Source organism: Salvelinus namaycush, chromosome 36 (assembly GCF_016432855.1).
Source record: "Salvelinus namaycush isolate Seneca chromosome 36, SaNama_1.0, whole genome shotgun sequence".
NCBI classification, from domain to species: Eukaryota; Metazoa; Chordata; class Actinopteri; order Salmoniformes; family Salmonidae; genus Salvelinus; species Salvelinus namaycush.
The window spans coordinates 15,560,647-15,578,083 of record NC_052342.1 but is presented as its reverse complement, the minus strand read 5'-3'; the positions used below and the strand labels follow the sequence as shown (position 1 = coordinate 15,578,083).

General features: G+C 39.1%; 1 pseudogene; it reads right to left on the bottom strand.

Annotated features, from left to right (window-relative positions):
* Positions 1-555: 555 nt before the first annotated feature.
* LOC120030266 lies at positions 556-16,767 on the bottom strand (annotated as a pseudogene).
* Between the last annotated feature and the right edge of the window lie 670 nt (positions 16,768-17,437).

Genomic DNA, 17,437 nt, shown 5'->3' with positions numbered 1-17,437 from the left:
GTGTGGGTCTTACATGTCAGTGGACTGTGTTGCTAATTGTCATTGTCATGAACAACAATGAGAGAAAACAGTGACACCACACAGACATCCTGCTGAAAACCACATAGAGAGAGGGTGTGTAGAAGGCTGCGAACAGCTAACCTGCGAACAGCTAACTGTGTGCATGCATGGGTGGTTGTGTTTAGCATGGTAACACCCACGTTTTGTGTCAGTTTAAATCTTCCCTTTGCAAGCTCTCTGCACACACATTCATTCATATGCACATACAGTATGTACACAAGAGAACGAAAAAGTATATTTTAGTCAGTATCTGTTAAAATAAGCCATATACAAGGTCACAGCCATTAATAAAAACAATACAATATGAAACAACTCAGCAATCTCAAAAAAATATAATTTGCAATACACAGTGATACATCAGTTACTGCAAAACCCATCTGCACTCTACGGACATTGGCCTTAGCTTGATCTATTTCCTGATGAGGTAGATGATGATGAAGATGGTCAGGAGATGTTCTTATGATGGAAAAAAGGACCAGGATTTTCATCTGTGGATCAGTGACCACACTCAACATCCAGCTTGGTCCCGTTCCCAAACAGTATCTCCCCACATGAGGCCACAACACAGTAGTAAGTCCCAGCATCAGAGAGGCTGAGGTTCCTCTTGGGGAGGTTGTAGACACAGCTCTGTGTAGGAGACCCAGCCTCAGGGCTCTTCTCACACTGATCACTCCTGTCTCCATGGGTGTAAATTATTCCTGGATGGGATTCTCCTGAGCCATGTCTGAATCAATAGACACTGTGTTCTCCTGCAGAGGTCTCATTGTGTATTTTACAGTTCAGAGTCACAGAGTCTCATTGCTGGACTGACTCAGACACAGACTGCTGAGTAAGATGATGGTTCCTGGAATCTACATTTTTTACACAATAAAACCAAGGTTCTAGTAAATGTTTGTTATATTACAATATAACCACTAGGAGATCCTGATAGTCACATGTTAAGAAATGTATATATATTTGCATATATATATATTATATTACCCTCTGTGGAAAGGGTTCTACCTGGAACCAAACATTGTTCTTAAAAGGGTTCTCCTATGGGGACAGCTGAAGAACCCTGTAAGGTTCTAGATAGCACCTTTTTTTCTCAGTGTACAGTGTACTTTTTACCAAGGCCCATAGGGCTCTGCTCAGCATTGCATCCTGGTCAAATGTAGAGCTCAATATTTGGAAGCACATTTGTCATTTGGTTGATGTTGTAGGTAGATAACGGTTTTAGAAACAGTTAACTAAGCCTTGATAAGCTGTGACATTTGGTGATCAACTTCTTCAGAATCCCTCTGTTCAGAACAAATACAGAAATTGAAAAAGTGCATGATGACCAAAGACATCACAACACTCAACACAGGCCTTAGAAACACAATGAGACAAATGATCTGCATTGGTATCAGACCATAACAACCCGTAAATGTCACACTAATAGATGAGGGGTGAACTCAAAAGTACCTAAGAAAGAAAAGTTTATACCAAATATGTATGTTTGTTTAGTGGAAACTTCTGACCACAGAGATCTTTGTATGAGGTGTGTGTTGTTTTCCATCCCTGTTCACACCAGCGAGTTGACACTGACCACAGGCCGAGGATGTAACGTCTGCAGTGAATGCATCAGATGAGAGTCTGCAGAGAGGATTGACACCTGCCTCTGTACACTCAACATTAGAGCAGTAGGTCTATTATTTATGGATACATTCACTCAGCATGCAAATACATAATGGATGCACTATGACTGAAGGAGGCCTACAAGTGCTCCAAATGGTCTTTATGGTCTTTTTGAACATAGCCCACTAAAGTACAGTTATTGTATTAAAAAGAAGATGGCGGTGTGCAGGTGTCCCAAACCTCAGGTGTCCAACATACAGTACCATTGTACATCATGCATTCAATAAAATTCAACTCTATTATGGTTTAGATTTGACAGAGAGAAACAAAGAGTTGTGATGAGAACAGAGAGAGATAGAGAGATACAACCTGTATATATATTTTTGAATTTCCCTTTTCTACTTTAACTATTTGCACATCATTACAACACTGTACATAGACATAATATGACATTTGAAATGTCTTTATTATTTTGGAAGTCTTTTAAGTGTAATGTTTACTGTAAATTTGTATTGTTTATTTCACTTGCTTTGGCAATGTAAACATGTGTTTCCCATACCAATAAAGCCCCTTAAATTAAATTGAAATGAGAGAGAGAGAGAGAGAGTGGTGTGAAGAGAACAGAGAGAGCACAAGAGAGAGAGTGTGAGAGAGAGAGAGATTTCAGTGTTGTGAGAGCTGATAGCTCCAGGTCAGTCTCCCTGTGGTTCAGGTTGTTCATCTTCAGCAGAGAGAGAGAATGAGATGAGTTTACCACAGTGGAAAATAACTAGGCCTATCAGTGTCACCATTATACACACACATTCAATTAACTTCAACAAAACAATTATGATAACAACAGTAAAAAAGAATAATAGTGTTTGTCTTTGTTTGTACTCCTCTTACATTGAGCACAACTTTCTAGTCTAAAACCTGGTGTAGTTTGGTTATCAAATCACATTTTATTGGTCACATACACATGGTTAGCAGATGTTAATGCGAGTGTAGCGAAATGCTTGTGCTTCTAGTTCCGACTATGCAGTAATATCTAACAAGTAATCTAACAAATTCACAACAACTACCTTATACACACCAATACACAGAAATGTAAAGGGATGAATAGAATATGTACATACAGTATATACATATGAGATGAGTAATGTAGGATATGTAAACATTATTAAAATGGCGCTATTTAAAGTGACTAGTGATACCTTTCTTATTAAGTCCATTTATTTAAGTGGCCAGAGATTTGAGTCTGTATGTTGGCAGCAGCCTCTCTATGTTAGCGACGGCTGTTTAACAGTCTGATGGCCTTGAGATAGAAGCTGTTTTTCAGTCTCTCGGTCCCAGCTTTGATGCACCTGTACTGACTTCGCCTTCTGGATGATAGCGGGGTGAACAGGCAGTGGCTCGGGTGGTTGTTGTCCTTGATGATCTTTTTGGCCTTCCTGTGACATCGGGTACTGTAGGTGTCCTGAAGGGCAGGTAGATTGCCCCCGGTGAAGACCGCACTACCCTCTGGAGAGCCTTGCGGTTGAGGGCAGTGCAATTGCATTTCCAGGCGGTGATACAGCCCGATAGAATGCTGTCGATTGTGCATCTGTAAAAGTTCTTCAGCCTCCTAAGTTTGAAGAGGCGCTGTTGCGCCTTCTTCACCACGCTGTCTGTGTGTGCGGACCATTTAGGTTTGTCCGTGATGTGTACGCCAAGGAACTTAAAACTTTCCACCTTCTACAATACTGTCTCGTCGATGTGGATAGGGGGGTGCTCCCTCTGCTGTTTCCTGAAGTCCACGATCATCTCCTTTGTTTGTTTGACGTTGAGTGTGAGGTTATTTTCATGACACCACACTCCGATGACCCTCACCTCCTCCCTGTAGGCCGTCTCGTCGTTGTTGGGAATCAGGCCAATGAAGTGTCGGCTGCAAACTTGATGATTGAGTTGGAGGCGTGCATGGCCACACAGTCATGGGTGAACAGGGAGTACAGGAGAGGGCTGAGAACGCACACTTGTGGGGCCCCAGTATTGAGGATCAGCAAGGTGGAGATGGTGTTTCCTACCTTCACCACCTGGGGGCGGCCAGTCAGAAAGTCCAGGTCCCAGACGCACAGGGCGGGGTCGAGACCCAGGGTCTCAAGCTTAATGACGAGTTTGGAGGGTACTATGGTGTTAAATGCTGAGTTGTAGTCAATTAACAGCATTCTTGCATAGATACTCCTCTTGTCCAGATGGGATAGGGCAGGTGCAGTGTGATGGCAATTGCATCGTCAGTGGACCTATTGGGGCAGTAAGCAAATTGTAGTGGGTGTCGGGTGTCAGTTAGGGTGGAGGTGATATGATCCTTGACTAGTCTCTCAAGCACTTAATGATGACAGAAGTGAGTGCTACGGGGCGATAGTCATTTAGTTCAGTTACCTTAGCTTTCTTGGGAACAATGGTGGCCAACTTGAAGCATGTGGGGACAACAGACTGGGATAGGGATTGGTTGAATATGTCCGTAAACACACCAGCCAGCTGGCCTGCACATGCTCTGAGGACGCGGCTAGGGATGCCATCTGGGCCGGTCAGGTATTTTTAGTCTGGTGGTATGGATGGAAAGAGATGTGGGGTCTGATTGGTGGAAAGAAGAAGAGAGAGTGTGGTTTAGATGCGTAGAGAGAGAGAGAGAGAGAGAGAGAGAGAGAGAGAGAGAGAGGTGTGAAGAGAACTGAGAGAGGGGGGGTTAAACAGAACAACAGATCAGTGTGGTGAGAGCTGATAGCTCCAGGTCAGTCTTCCTGTGGTTCAGGTTGCTCGTCTTCAGCAGAGAGAGAGAAAATGAGATGAGTTCACCACAGCGGAATATAACTAGGCCTATCAGTGACGCTATTATACACACAAACGACCCACAAATTATTTTGCAGTAAATGTATTTATCTATTGGTTATTTCCCCTTAAATATACAGTACAGTACACCAGTATTATGAGTTTGGTTAAAAGTTCCCAATTTTTGGGCAGTTCTGTTTCAGTTTGTGTCCTAAATCTTATTGAATTAAATCATATTTTCACAGAACTAGATATATTACCCAAGGGCTATGTCATCTTCAATTTCAAAAGATTGTAACATACTGGGAATCGATTCTAAATAGTTGTTCTTTAAAAAATATTCCACTGTCTCCCCGACAAATGTTATGTCATGAGACGTCCAGTCTTGTTCACCTCAGCAGAGGTGAATCTCAATTGCAAACTCCTCACGTCCTCTCTCCTCTCTTCTCGCCTCCTTCTCTAAACTCATTGGATGAGAAAGCCAGAGGTCCCTCTCCTCTGAATTTTTCCTCCAATTGGATTTGAGAAGGTAGTGATGCGTTGCTCACTGGTCCCTCCTACTTTACCTCAGACCCATTTACATTTAAGTCATTTAGCAGACGCTCTTATCCAGAGCGACTTACAAATTGGAAAGTTCATACATATTCATCCTGGTCCCCCCGTGGGGAATGAACCCACAACCCTGGCGTTGCAAGCGCCATGCTATACCAACTGAGCCACACGGGACCAGACCCTGACCATGAAGGCTGTCAGAAGGGTATTTTTGACTACTGCTTGGAAAAGGGTGACAGAGCACAGCAACAACAGCAACAACAGTCAATTATAAAACAACCATTCAATATCCACTGAGTAGTCAAATCATTGAGAACAACTTCCAGATATTGAGTTGAAATGATCAACAACCAATTTGACAGAGCTTGATAAATTTGAAAAATAATAATTGGCAAATGTTGCACAAACCAGGTGTGGAAAGCTCTTAGCGATTTACAGAAATAGTCTCAGCTGCAATCGCTGCCAAAGGTGATTCCAACATGTATTGACTCAGGCTATTGAATACTTAGCGAATCAAGATACGGTAGTGTATAATTTTTCATAAACTTTTGACAAATGCTCTAACTTTTCTTCCACTTTAACATTGCAGAGTATTTTGTGTAGACCGTTAACAAAAAATGACAATTAAATCCATTTCTATCCCACTTTGTAACACAACAACATTTGGAAAAAGTCTAGGGGTGTGAAAACGTTCTGAAAGAACTGTACAACCCTCAGTGCATCAAATCAACACACATTCTATCCACACCTTTCTTCATCTGTGTATCTGGATGATAAACACCAGACAAGACCTTTGCTGCTCAACAAGATGTTCAAACCATGTATGTAAAGAATACAAACAATGAGCTAAAAACTTTTCAATTCCCGAAAGCGTTCAACAAGTGGAAAATATGCAGATACTTTGTAACTTCACAAAAATGTGAACTTTATTAATACATTTGTCAACTCTTTTCCTTCATGAAAACCTCTGACCCATGCGCTCAAAACATATCGACTTCAGTCAGTATCAATTTTCACAGTGCTATTTACTAATTCTTACATACAACAGGTGCATATACAGGGTTGGCGAAAGCAAGTTTCATACTACATATAGTCTATTGATATTGGCCTTAGCGTTATCTATTTCCTGATGAGGTAGATGATGATGAAGATGGTCAGACAGCAGAGCAGAACTCCAGTTCTTGTGATGGAGAAAAGGACCAGGATTCTCATCTGTGGATCAGCAACTGAAATGATAAGAATTCTCAGGCTAGGTTGGTATAAGATGCCGTTGTACTTTATTTCTATTCTGTGGTACTTTCATGGTACATCATATTAATTCATTTCTGAAAGATTCTCACTTAAAATTACAGAATGAATATACCTTCTTCATAGTGCTCTGTAGGGTCCTTGTCATAATCTTTCTGACCTTTTGAACGATTAGGTGAGTTAAATATAATATTCTACTGTTATTCAAACTGTAATATGATAGTATTGTATCTCATTAAGTCAAAATATATCTGATACCTAGAATACATGTTTGTGCATTTGGTGTCATAGCAGACAGTTTATTGAAAAGATTACCTTGGACCTTCAGGACAGTCGCGTTGGTGAAGATGAAAAAGTTATCCAACATTCCACAGAAGTACAGACCAGAATCAGCTACATCCACCTCTGTGATTTCGAGAAGGGTAGTTATATTGGTGATTAACATTTTCATATGATTGACCTGAAATCCATTTTGATGATTAACAGTTGGCAAAGAGCTCCACATAGATGTGATGCACAGGGGTTCTGAGCTGTTGACTTGCTTGAACCAGCCAACGTGTCCTGGGGTTTGAAGGACATTGATGCACTGCAGGGTGACATTTTCCCCTGAATGGACCAACATTAAGGGCGGAGGAGAGACAGAAACAACATGGGTCAGATCTGAAAGAGAGAGAACAAAAGTTACAAAAGTGTTGTGAGTAAAACGTATTCTTCATGCACATTACATACACACCTAAACACAGTCACAACTATGTGAGAGACCAAATCTACTGATGAATCACAAAATCTGAACTGAGGATACAGTCACTTACAGAAGCCGTAGAGGACGAGAGCTGGTATATATATGCGTTCCATTCCGTGTTAAGATCTGCACTGCCAGACCATGAATGAAGGACTGAATCTTCAAATAAGAGAGATGAAAGTAATTTGAGATTATGGGCGGGACATAATGACAACCATCGCTGTATACGTTGACCACAGATAAAAACAATCTTATCACCAACAACTGATGTTCCACTCTTGTATTTGGTTTGATAGAGAGAATGATAAGATATTTTAATTATAGACTGTAGTTTATCATCATAGATGTTTGCAGAATTTTAAATAGTCAGAATTGATCAAATATTTTTCAACAGACCAGTTGGTCAAACATATTTTGTCCATTTTAAAGTAATAACCTTTGAAAAGGGTCTGGATGACAGTAAATATTCTAAATCTAAATCTGTTCTCACTTTGAGATTCCCCTCACTGTTGTGTTTATTTTATTTTAGTGGGCTGAAGGACCTCCTGGAGTGGGTAACTATTGGCTGGAATTGGTGATGGTTGGTGTAGGAGCAAAACTCATGACAATGATTACATTTCCAGTATCCACAGTATCCGGACTGTCCACTTTGAACTACTGAGACAGAATAACATGTATAAGGGGTAAAACATAGGTGAGCTGAACATAGGTAAAGGGACAGAGCTAGATAAACAAAGAGTTAAGCATTTGTCTACAGTAATGCATAATGTCAGCAGAAAACAGAACTAATACTGGAAACATATGTATGCAATAAATAAATTAATGTTTGTTATTATAACCTCCTGGAAATAGGGGGCGCTGTTTTCACTTTGGGAAAAAATCGTGCCCAAATTAAACGGCCTCGTACTCTGTTCTAGATCATACGATATGCATATTATTATTACTATTGGATAGAAAACACTCTGAAGTTTCTAAAACTGTTTGAATTATATCTGTGAGTAAAACAGAACTAATTTGGCAGAAAACTTCCAAACAGGAAGTGAAAATTCTGAAAATGGGGCTCTGTGTCAGGCCTTGCCTATTCAATTGCCTTATATTTATGGATCTGTATGGACTTCATACGCCTTCCACTAGATGTCAACAGGCAGTAGAATGTTGAATCGGGTGTCTAGCTTGATGTGAGACCGAATGAGAGCTTTTGGAGTGACAGGTCCGCCCTATTGGCAGTATTTAGCCGCGCACCAGGGAACCCCAAATTGTCTTCTGATATGCGTTAGGTAGACACAACGAAATGCTCCGTCTTGGAATTTATTGGATACATATGAGAAAAACATCATAAAGATGGATTTACAACCGAGTTTGACCAGTTTATTCGACGTTTATTGTGACTTTTGGAATTTTTCGTTCCATGCGCCAAGAGTTGATGGACATGTGCGCACCACAATGCTAGCCAAAGTTGTTAATTCGACAGAAGAAATGGACATTCTAAAACAAAACAACGATTTATTGTGGAAATAGGACTCCTTGCACTACATTCTGATGGAAGATCATCAAAGGTAAGAGAATATTTATGATGTTATTTTGTATTTTTGTGGAATATGTTGGCTCCAACATGGCGGAGAATTGCTGGGCGCTGACTCAGAATATTGCATGCTGTACTTTGTACTAAAGTTATTTTTAAAAATCTAACACAGCGGTTGCATTAAGAACCAGTGTATCTTTCATTTGCTGAACAACATGTATTTTTTAGTAAAGTTTATGATGAGTTCTTTGGTTAGATTACGTGACTGTCCAAAATTTCTCCGGACAATTTGGTGCATTATGGCGCCGTATTCACAATGTAAAATCAGGATTTGTAGCTATAAATATGCACATTTTCGAACAAAACATAAATGTATTGTATAACATGATGTTATAAGACTGTCATCTGATGAAGTTGTTCAAAGGTTAGTGATTAATTTTATCTCTATTTGTGGGTTTTGTGAAAGCTACCTTTGCGGTGGAAAAATGGCGTTGTGTTTTTGGATATTGTGGTGAACTAACATAAATATATGTTGTGTTTTCGCTGTAAAACACTTAAAAGATCGGAAATATTGGCTGGATTCACAATATGTTTATCTTTCATTTGCTGTACAACATGTATTTTTCATAAATGTTTTATGATGAGTATTTAGGTATTTCACGTTGCTCTCTGTAATTATTCTGGCTGTTTTGGTGCTATTTGTGACGGTGGCTGCAATGTAAAACTACGATTTATACCTATAAATATGCACATTTTCGAACAAAACATAAATGTATTGTATAACATGATGTTATAAGACTGTCATCTGATGAAGTTGTTTAAAGGTTAGTGATTAATTTTATCTTTATTTGTGGGTTTTGTGAAAGCTACCTTTGCGGTGGAAACATGGCGTTGTGTGTTTGGCTATTGTGGTGAGCTAACATAAATATATATTGTGTTTTCGCTGTAAAACATTTTAAAAATCGGAAATGTTGGCTGGATTCACAAGATGTTTATCTTTCATTTGCTGTATTGGACTTGTGATTTCATGAAATTATATTATATGATATCCCTGTGGCGCTAGGCTAGGCTATGCTAGTCAGCTTTTTTGATGAGGATGATCCCGGATCCAGGATGGGGGGTCCGTAGAGGATAAGCAGGGCCCCGCCACCATTATAATCTAGACCGAAGCAGATGTGGACGTTAACAAGCAAAAACTGAGACTGGAAGATAATGGTGGCGAAAGGCCAAGGGGAGTAATTATCCATATGGAGGGAGGTGGCTCTATGTGTTATGTAAAGAAGAACAACTATAAAGACAGAGCTCTGTGATAAGAAAGTTGGTCATCCCATGGAATCGCTCGGCTCTGTTACTTTGTAATGAAGTCTAACTGAATCTACAAGTTCCGGTGTCGGTGCAAATATTTGACTCACTATTTCCACAACATTGGCCAATAGGGGGGTAACTCTTCTTACTGCACTTATATATCAATGAATTTAGGAACTTTTGGGATTGCCAGGAGCAGTGGCTTTAAGGTATACTATGGGTGAGGTACAAGCCACTGCTCCTGGCAATCGCAAAAGTTCCTAAAGCAACAACAGCCATATTGCTTACACAACCTATGGTAGCCTAACACCATCACACTATCACCAAAACAGACAACAGTGACACATGAAAGGATGTGAGTTTGACAGGCCCGTGATCCTGAAAGGACAACGACCGTAATACCAGCTCACTCCATGTAGGAGAGTGCACTTCCTGTAAAACACTTAGACTGATAGAAAGACAGCAGTCACAAACAGGATGATGTTAAAGGTATAAGCAGTCCATTTACTAGGAAATAATAAGCCAATAGCTCCCAATCGTAAGATCACAAAAACACAACCATTAGGCTAAACATTTACAAATAGACATGTACAACTATTACTTCCCATTGCAAACATCATTATCACATTACGCACACACACTAACCATTGATCTAAAGTTTCACACGCATAACACATTATTTTCAAAGGGATAGCTAACAACAGCAAGTGAACTGCAATAAAAAAAAACAGTTCCACGCACCAGATGATGATTTGATCATTTGAAACAACTTCTTGTTAAAAGTTAATTTCGAAAATCATGAGGCTAACAATTTTGCATCATCATCTTCATTTTTACCAACAACAGCAGCCACCGCACACTAGCCTACAACAAAAACTAGCTAGCTTAGACAGTGGGAAAACTACTGCTTGCTATTGCACGGGGACCTGTTGGGCCTTAAAGAATGGCGGAAGTTTCCATAGGTTTTTGTAAAAATGGTCCCACCCATTACAAGTCAAAATGTGATTGGTTGATTCCACTGTCACTCCAAAATTCTGCTCTAATATGGTTGAATGGCAGGTGCCTTCTATCAAGCTTCTGATGGCATAGCCAATGTTGAGCTATCTAGCTACATTTCTCCCCAGAGACAACCAAAGGGAAACCTTGAATGGATATTTTTTCTCCACAGTTTTAACCGTTTCCTTTTAAACGCAAACAGAAAAAATGAAATCAGAATGTCATTGAAAAAATAATATAATCAGAATACTTTATAAGTCCTTGTGCCTTCTGTGGAGACTCCTTAAAGGGGAGTGGGTTGTGAAGATGATCATTTCTGTCCCATAGAAATGAAGGCCAGGCTTTTGTTAAAACCTCTACCACTTCTCTCTCCCGGATCCGGGATCCTCCTCATCAAAAAAGCTAACTAGCATAGCCTAGTCTAACGCCACAGGGATATCATATAATATAATTTCATGAAATCACAAGTCCAATACAGCAAATGAAAGATAAACATCTTGTGAATCCAGCCATCATTTCCTATTTTTAAAATGTTTTACAGCGAAAACACAATATGTATTTCTATTAGCTAACCACAATAGCAAAAGACCCAACCGCATATTTTCACCATTTTTCTACCGCATAGGTAGCTATCACAAAACCGACCAAATAGAGATATAATTAGTCACTAACCAAGAAACAACTTCATCAGATGACAGTCTTATAACATGTTATACAATAAATGTATGTTTTGTTCGAAAATGTGCATATTTGAGGTATAAATCATAGTTTTACATTGCAGCTACCATCAAAAATATCACCAAAGCAGCCAGAATAATTATAGAGAGCAACGTGAAATACATAAATACTCATCATAAAACATTTATGAAAAATACATGGTGTACAGCAAATGAAAGATAAACATCTTGTGAATCCAGCCAATATTTCCGATTTTTTAAGTGTTTTACAGCGAAAACACAATATAGCATTATATTAGCTTACCACAATAGCCAAACACACAAATGCATTTATTAACAGCAAAAGGTAGCAATCGCAAAAACCAGCAAAAGATATAAAATTAATCACTAACCTTGACCAACTTCATCAGATGACAGTCTTATAACATCAGGTTATACAATACACTTATGTTTTGTTCGAAAATGTGCATATTTAGAGCTGCAAACCGTGGTTATACATTGTGAATATGTAGCATCGATTCACCAAATTTTCCGGAGATATTTTGGACACTCACCTAATCTGACCAAAGAACTCATCATAAACTTTACTAAAAAATACATGTTGTACAGCAAATGAAAGAAACACTAGTTCTTAATGCAATCGCCGTGTTAGATTTTTAAAAATAACTTTACCATAACAAACAGCTAACGTTATAGCGAGACAGCGCCCGCAAAAAGGGCGGATAATAGGACTCAACATTTTCCACAGAAATACGAAATAACATCATAAATTGTTCTTACTTTTGCTGAGCTTCCATCAGAATCTTGTACAAGGAGTCCTAGGTCAAGAATAAATCGTTGTTTGGTTTTAGAATGTCCTTTTCTCCTGTCGAATTAGCAACCTTAGCTAGCCATGTGGCGCGAACATGTCCATCTTCTCTTGACGCATAGAACTTAAAACTCCAAAAGACCCAATAAACGTTGAATAAACTGATAGAACTCGGTTGAAAAAACCTGCTTTACGATGTTATTAACACATGTATCAAATAAAACCAGAGCCGGAGATATTAGCCGTGTATACCGAACGCTTATCATAAGACAATATGGAGGTGTTTAGGTAGAGAAAGGAAATTCTGGACACGTCATTCCAAGAGCTCTTGTTCGACCTCAGATCAAGCTAGACACCCCATTCCACCTTCCACTGCATGTTGACATCTAGTGGAAGGCGTATGAAGTGCATGAATATCAATAAATATTTGGCAATTGAATAGGCAGGCCCTGGAACAGAACATCGTTTTCAGATTTTTCACTTCCTGTCTGGAAGTTTGCTGCAAAATGAGTTCTGTTTAACTCACAGATATAATTCAAACAGTTTTACAAACTTGAGAATGTTTTCTATCCAATAGTAATAATAATATGCATATTGTACGATCTAGAATAGAGTACGAGGCAGTTTAATTTGGGCACGATTTTTTCCAAAGTGGAAACAGCGCCCCCATATTGACAAGAAGTTAATTAAACTTCATTCTTCATCCAAAAAGTGAAATTCTGACCTCAGCTTCATTACATTTGAAAACATAGAACTACATTTGATGTTCGCACAATTGTACGCATTTTTTCTACTTGGAGAGATAGTTATGTTTTATTTACTTTTATTTTGATGGCATTTTCAATATACATTCGTTTTTTTTACTCAGCCACGTTTAAGCATAGCCTTCATCAGCGAGTACAATTATACTTTCAATAAATAAATGCATCTTTATTGAAATAACATTTAAAAAATATTAAATTCTGGAAAATTACACATTACATACATTGTGGTATGTTAATATATTCAAACAACACTATTTCACAGCTGTTGCTTTATTGGAGCATACACAAATGTCTCCACCCTGCCCTCTCCCTCTTCCACACTCTGTTTATTGAGAAGCTCAGTGCAGCATAATTCTCTCTGTCCACGTTCAGATTCTAAAATAGAGAGAGATACATACTTCATCCACAATTACTAAATTACTCCAGCTACCAATATGAAGCAGGAGAATGTGAAGCAATTTAACATCATGCAAAATATGTAATGCAAAATTACTCACTTGGACTGAGGGTGAAATGTGCTTGGTCACCCCTAGATTAAAAAACAAAACATATACTTTTTGTGTATTATTGTTTGCCATTAATACATTATATAATATACATTTATATATCATGTATTTTGTATAATGCATGACAAGGATACACTTTAACACACTACTTAAATTATTGCAGAACTCTCCTCCACGAGATTGTCAGGAGAATGTTTGTTACTATCAGGATAATAATGATAGCAACAATGTAATGTAGTTCAGCAGTTCTGTTTTTTTCTCTTGAGAAGGTGAACAATATATACATATAATAAGGGATTTTTGTTAATGTTGGTGACCAGAAAAACACAAACACATAATTTATAACACTGTACCTACATTTGGAGCCCCGTGTGAGGATAAGATGTTCAGAACTTTTTTAGAGATCAGCTCTTCAAATGTCTTACCTTCATTGTCAGACTTGGTTCCTTTCACTTGAGTAGACTCATTGGCTAAAAAGAACCACGCAACAATTAGAAATTCTTAGTGGGAAAAGAAATCTGAATATTTATACTCAATGTTTTTTCTGTCTTGCATTCTCTTCCCATTTCTATACTGACCTTGAATCATGAGATAGGCACCATTTCCAAAATAGCATTCATTATACCAGAATATTCCACAATGATACGATCCAACATCAGTGAGGGCAAAGAGTCAGATTAAAGTTTATTTAATCCTTTGCAACATGAAATTGCACTTTTTAATAGTAGGTTGTTACAATGAGTCCATGTCCTTGGGTGTGTTTCAGCCATAACCAGGATAACACTGAGTCTAATGTGGAGAAGCATTCAAGGTTCACAGAACCCCCTATGGTCACTGGTTCTGTCCTCACAGGCTGAGATACATTCGGATGCATGCACACGTCTGGAACTAACAGGACAGAGTACATAGATGGAGAGGAAAATATCTGCCCACAGTGTAAACCGTTCAGAGGTAAAGGGCTCACTTTTTGCTAAGATTTAGACATAAAATAATCAATTTGCATTCTTATTTGCATAGGTGTTACAGTATGGGAGTTGTGCCAAGGTAGAGGACAATTTCAGTTACCTTACAGTCAAGGTTGGGGTCAATTCCATTTAAATTCCAGTCAATTCAGGAAGTACACTGAAATTCCATGTTGTTTACATTCTGAATCGATTGGAATTGAAATCAAATTGACCCACACCCTGCTTACAGTAAATAGCTAGTGAAACAAAGAGGAGAAATGGACTTGGCAGTTCATGCAGGTTACATACAGTACTTACAAGTGATATGCAGAATCACCATACAGATGGATAGTAGAATCATCTTGCAGTCCATCTTGAATATTTACTCTCCCCTGCCCTGACCCTAGTCCAGCTTGACTGATGTGGTATGTGATGCACTGAAGTCAGACCAGTAGGCTTCTTATAAGAAAGGCAGAATGTCACCTCTTTTCTCTGAATGGTGGCCGCAATAACAGTCTTCCTTGTTGGTGGGCGAACAGACACTGTACTTCTCACAAAGAGAGCATTCATTGTAAATAATATAATATATGATATATATATTATCTATGAGCTAGCACATTGTGGACCACACCTTTCACGTCGTTCATTATTTTCCACTGAACGCATAGCCCCTCTGTAACGATTGTCGTCGGGAGAAGGAGAAGAGGACCAAGGTGCAGCGTGGTAAGTATTCATAATACGTTTAATAAATACGAACACTTGACAAAATAACAAAGCGCACGAACGAACAAACGAAACAGTTCTGTATAGTGAAAACACAGACACAGAAAACAACTACCCACAAACACAGGTGGGAACAGGCTACCTAAGTACGGTTCTCAATCAGAGACAACGATAGACAGCTGCCTCTGATTGGGAACCATACCAGGCCAAACACATAGAAATACAAAACATAGAACAACATAGAACACCAGACATAGAATGCCCACCCAAACTCACGCCCTGACCAACCAAAATAGAGACATAAAGATCTCCAAGGTCAGGGCGTGACACCCTCGTTCATTATCCCTTACATATACGGTACCAGTCAAAGGTTTTGACACACCTACTCATTCAAGGGTTTTTCTTTAACTTTATTATTTTCTACATTTTCTACATCAAAACTATGAAATAACACATATGTATTCATGTAGTAACCAAAACAGTATTAAATACATCTAAATATACCCTTTGATTGATGACAGCTTTGCACACTCTTGGCATTCTTTCAACCAGCTTCATGAGGTAGTCACCTGGAATGCATTTCAATTAGCAGGTGTGCCTTGAGAAAAGTTTTCAAACAGTATCACTGTATAACATGAGACCACCGCACAGTAGTAAGTCCCAGCATCAGAGAGTCTGAAGTTCCTCTTGGGGAGGTTGTAGAGACAGCTCTGTGTAGGAGACCCAGCCTCAGGGCTCTTCTCACACTGATTACTCCTGTCTCCATTGTTGTATGTGTTCTCCTGCGTTCTCCTGCACAGGTCTCAGTGTGTATTGTACAGTTCAGAGTTACAGAGTCTCCTGGCTGGACTGACTCAGACTGAGGCTGTTGAAGCACAGACATGCTTCTGGACCCTGAACCTGACAAGATGGCCAATAAACAAATTGAATCTCTGGAATATTAACATTTGTTCAATTAAGATCTTAATCATCTGATTAAGATAATACTTCATACAGTATTTACACAGTATGTCTGTAAATTCAGATTAACACAAACAAAACAAAAATGGTCTCTTTACCTTCTACAACGAGAATGGCTCCTCCAAACTCCGCCTTATTGCTGTAAGAGCTCCCACAGTAGTAACTGCCTGAATCAGAGAGTTGCATGTTGAGATCCTTAGGTGACTCTTGTTTTGGCCATTTTCCACTGAGAAGCGAGGGTTATCCTTAAACTCATGGTAGAATGTTGCGTCCCTGTCAAACTTACAGACGGTTGAGAAGAGCTGAAGTTTACATCCCAACGTTTGCTTGTACCAGGAGAAATGCATGGCCATGTCACCTGCATAGAAGCATGGCAAAATCACTGTGTCTCCAATGATGGCTGACATTAATCCATTCTCTTAATGTATGGAAGACGACTCACCCCCTTCTAGAACATAAACTAGAGTGCATGAAAATATATTGGCTGTTACATACCTCAATTACAACTTGTATTGTCAAAGTGTCTGTAGAGCAATAATGGCGTACCTTTGGTCTCCAAATCAGGTGTGGACATCACATAAGCAGAGAAATATTAAAGATTGACTTATCCATCTCTAAGAGAAGTGGAAATATCAGACACAGTCAGCTCTTCACAACTTGGGTCTTGAGTGGAAAGAGTCCACCCATGTAGACAACGCTTCTACAATGGAGTTACAGGTGATTGGTCGAACTGGACCACCATCGAATACACAGTGTCTATGGGGCAATATTGCACTTCCTAAGGCTTCCACTAGATGTCAACAGTCTTTAGAACCTTGTTTGATGCTTCTACTGTGAAGTGGGGGCGAATGAGAGGGGAATGAGTCAGAGGTCTTCCAGAGAGCCACGAGCTGACCATGAGCGTTCACGTGATAGTTAGCTTGCGTTCCATTGCATTTCTGAAGACAAAGGAATTCTTCGGTTGGAACATTATTGAAGATTTATGTTAAAAATATCCTAAAGATTGATTCTATACATCGTTTGACATGTTTCTACGGACTGTAACGAAACTTTTTGACTTTTCGTCTGCACCTAGTAATCGCGCCTCATGAATTTTGATTACTGTGCTAAACGTGCAAACAAAAAGGTGGTTTTTGGACATAAATGATGGACATTATCGAACAAATCAATTTATTATATAACATTTATTGTGGAACTGGGATTCCTGGGAGTGCATTCTGATGAAGATCATCAAAGGTAAGTGA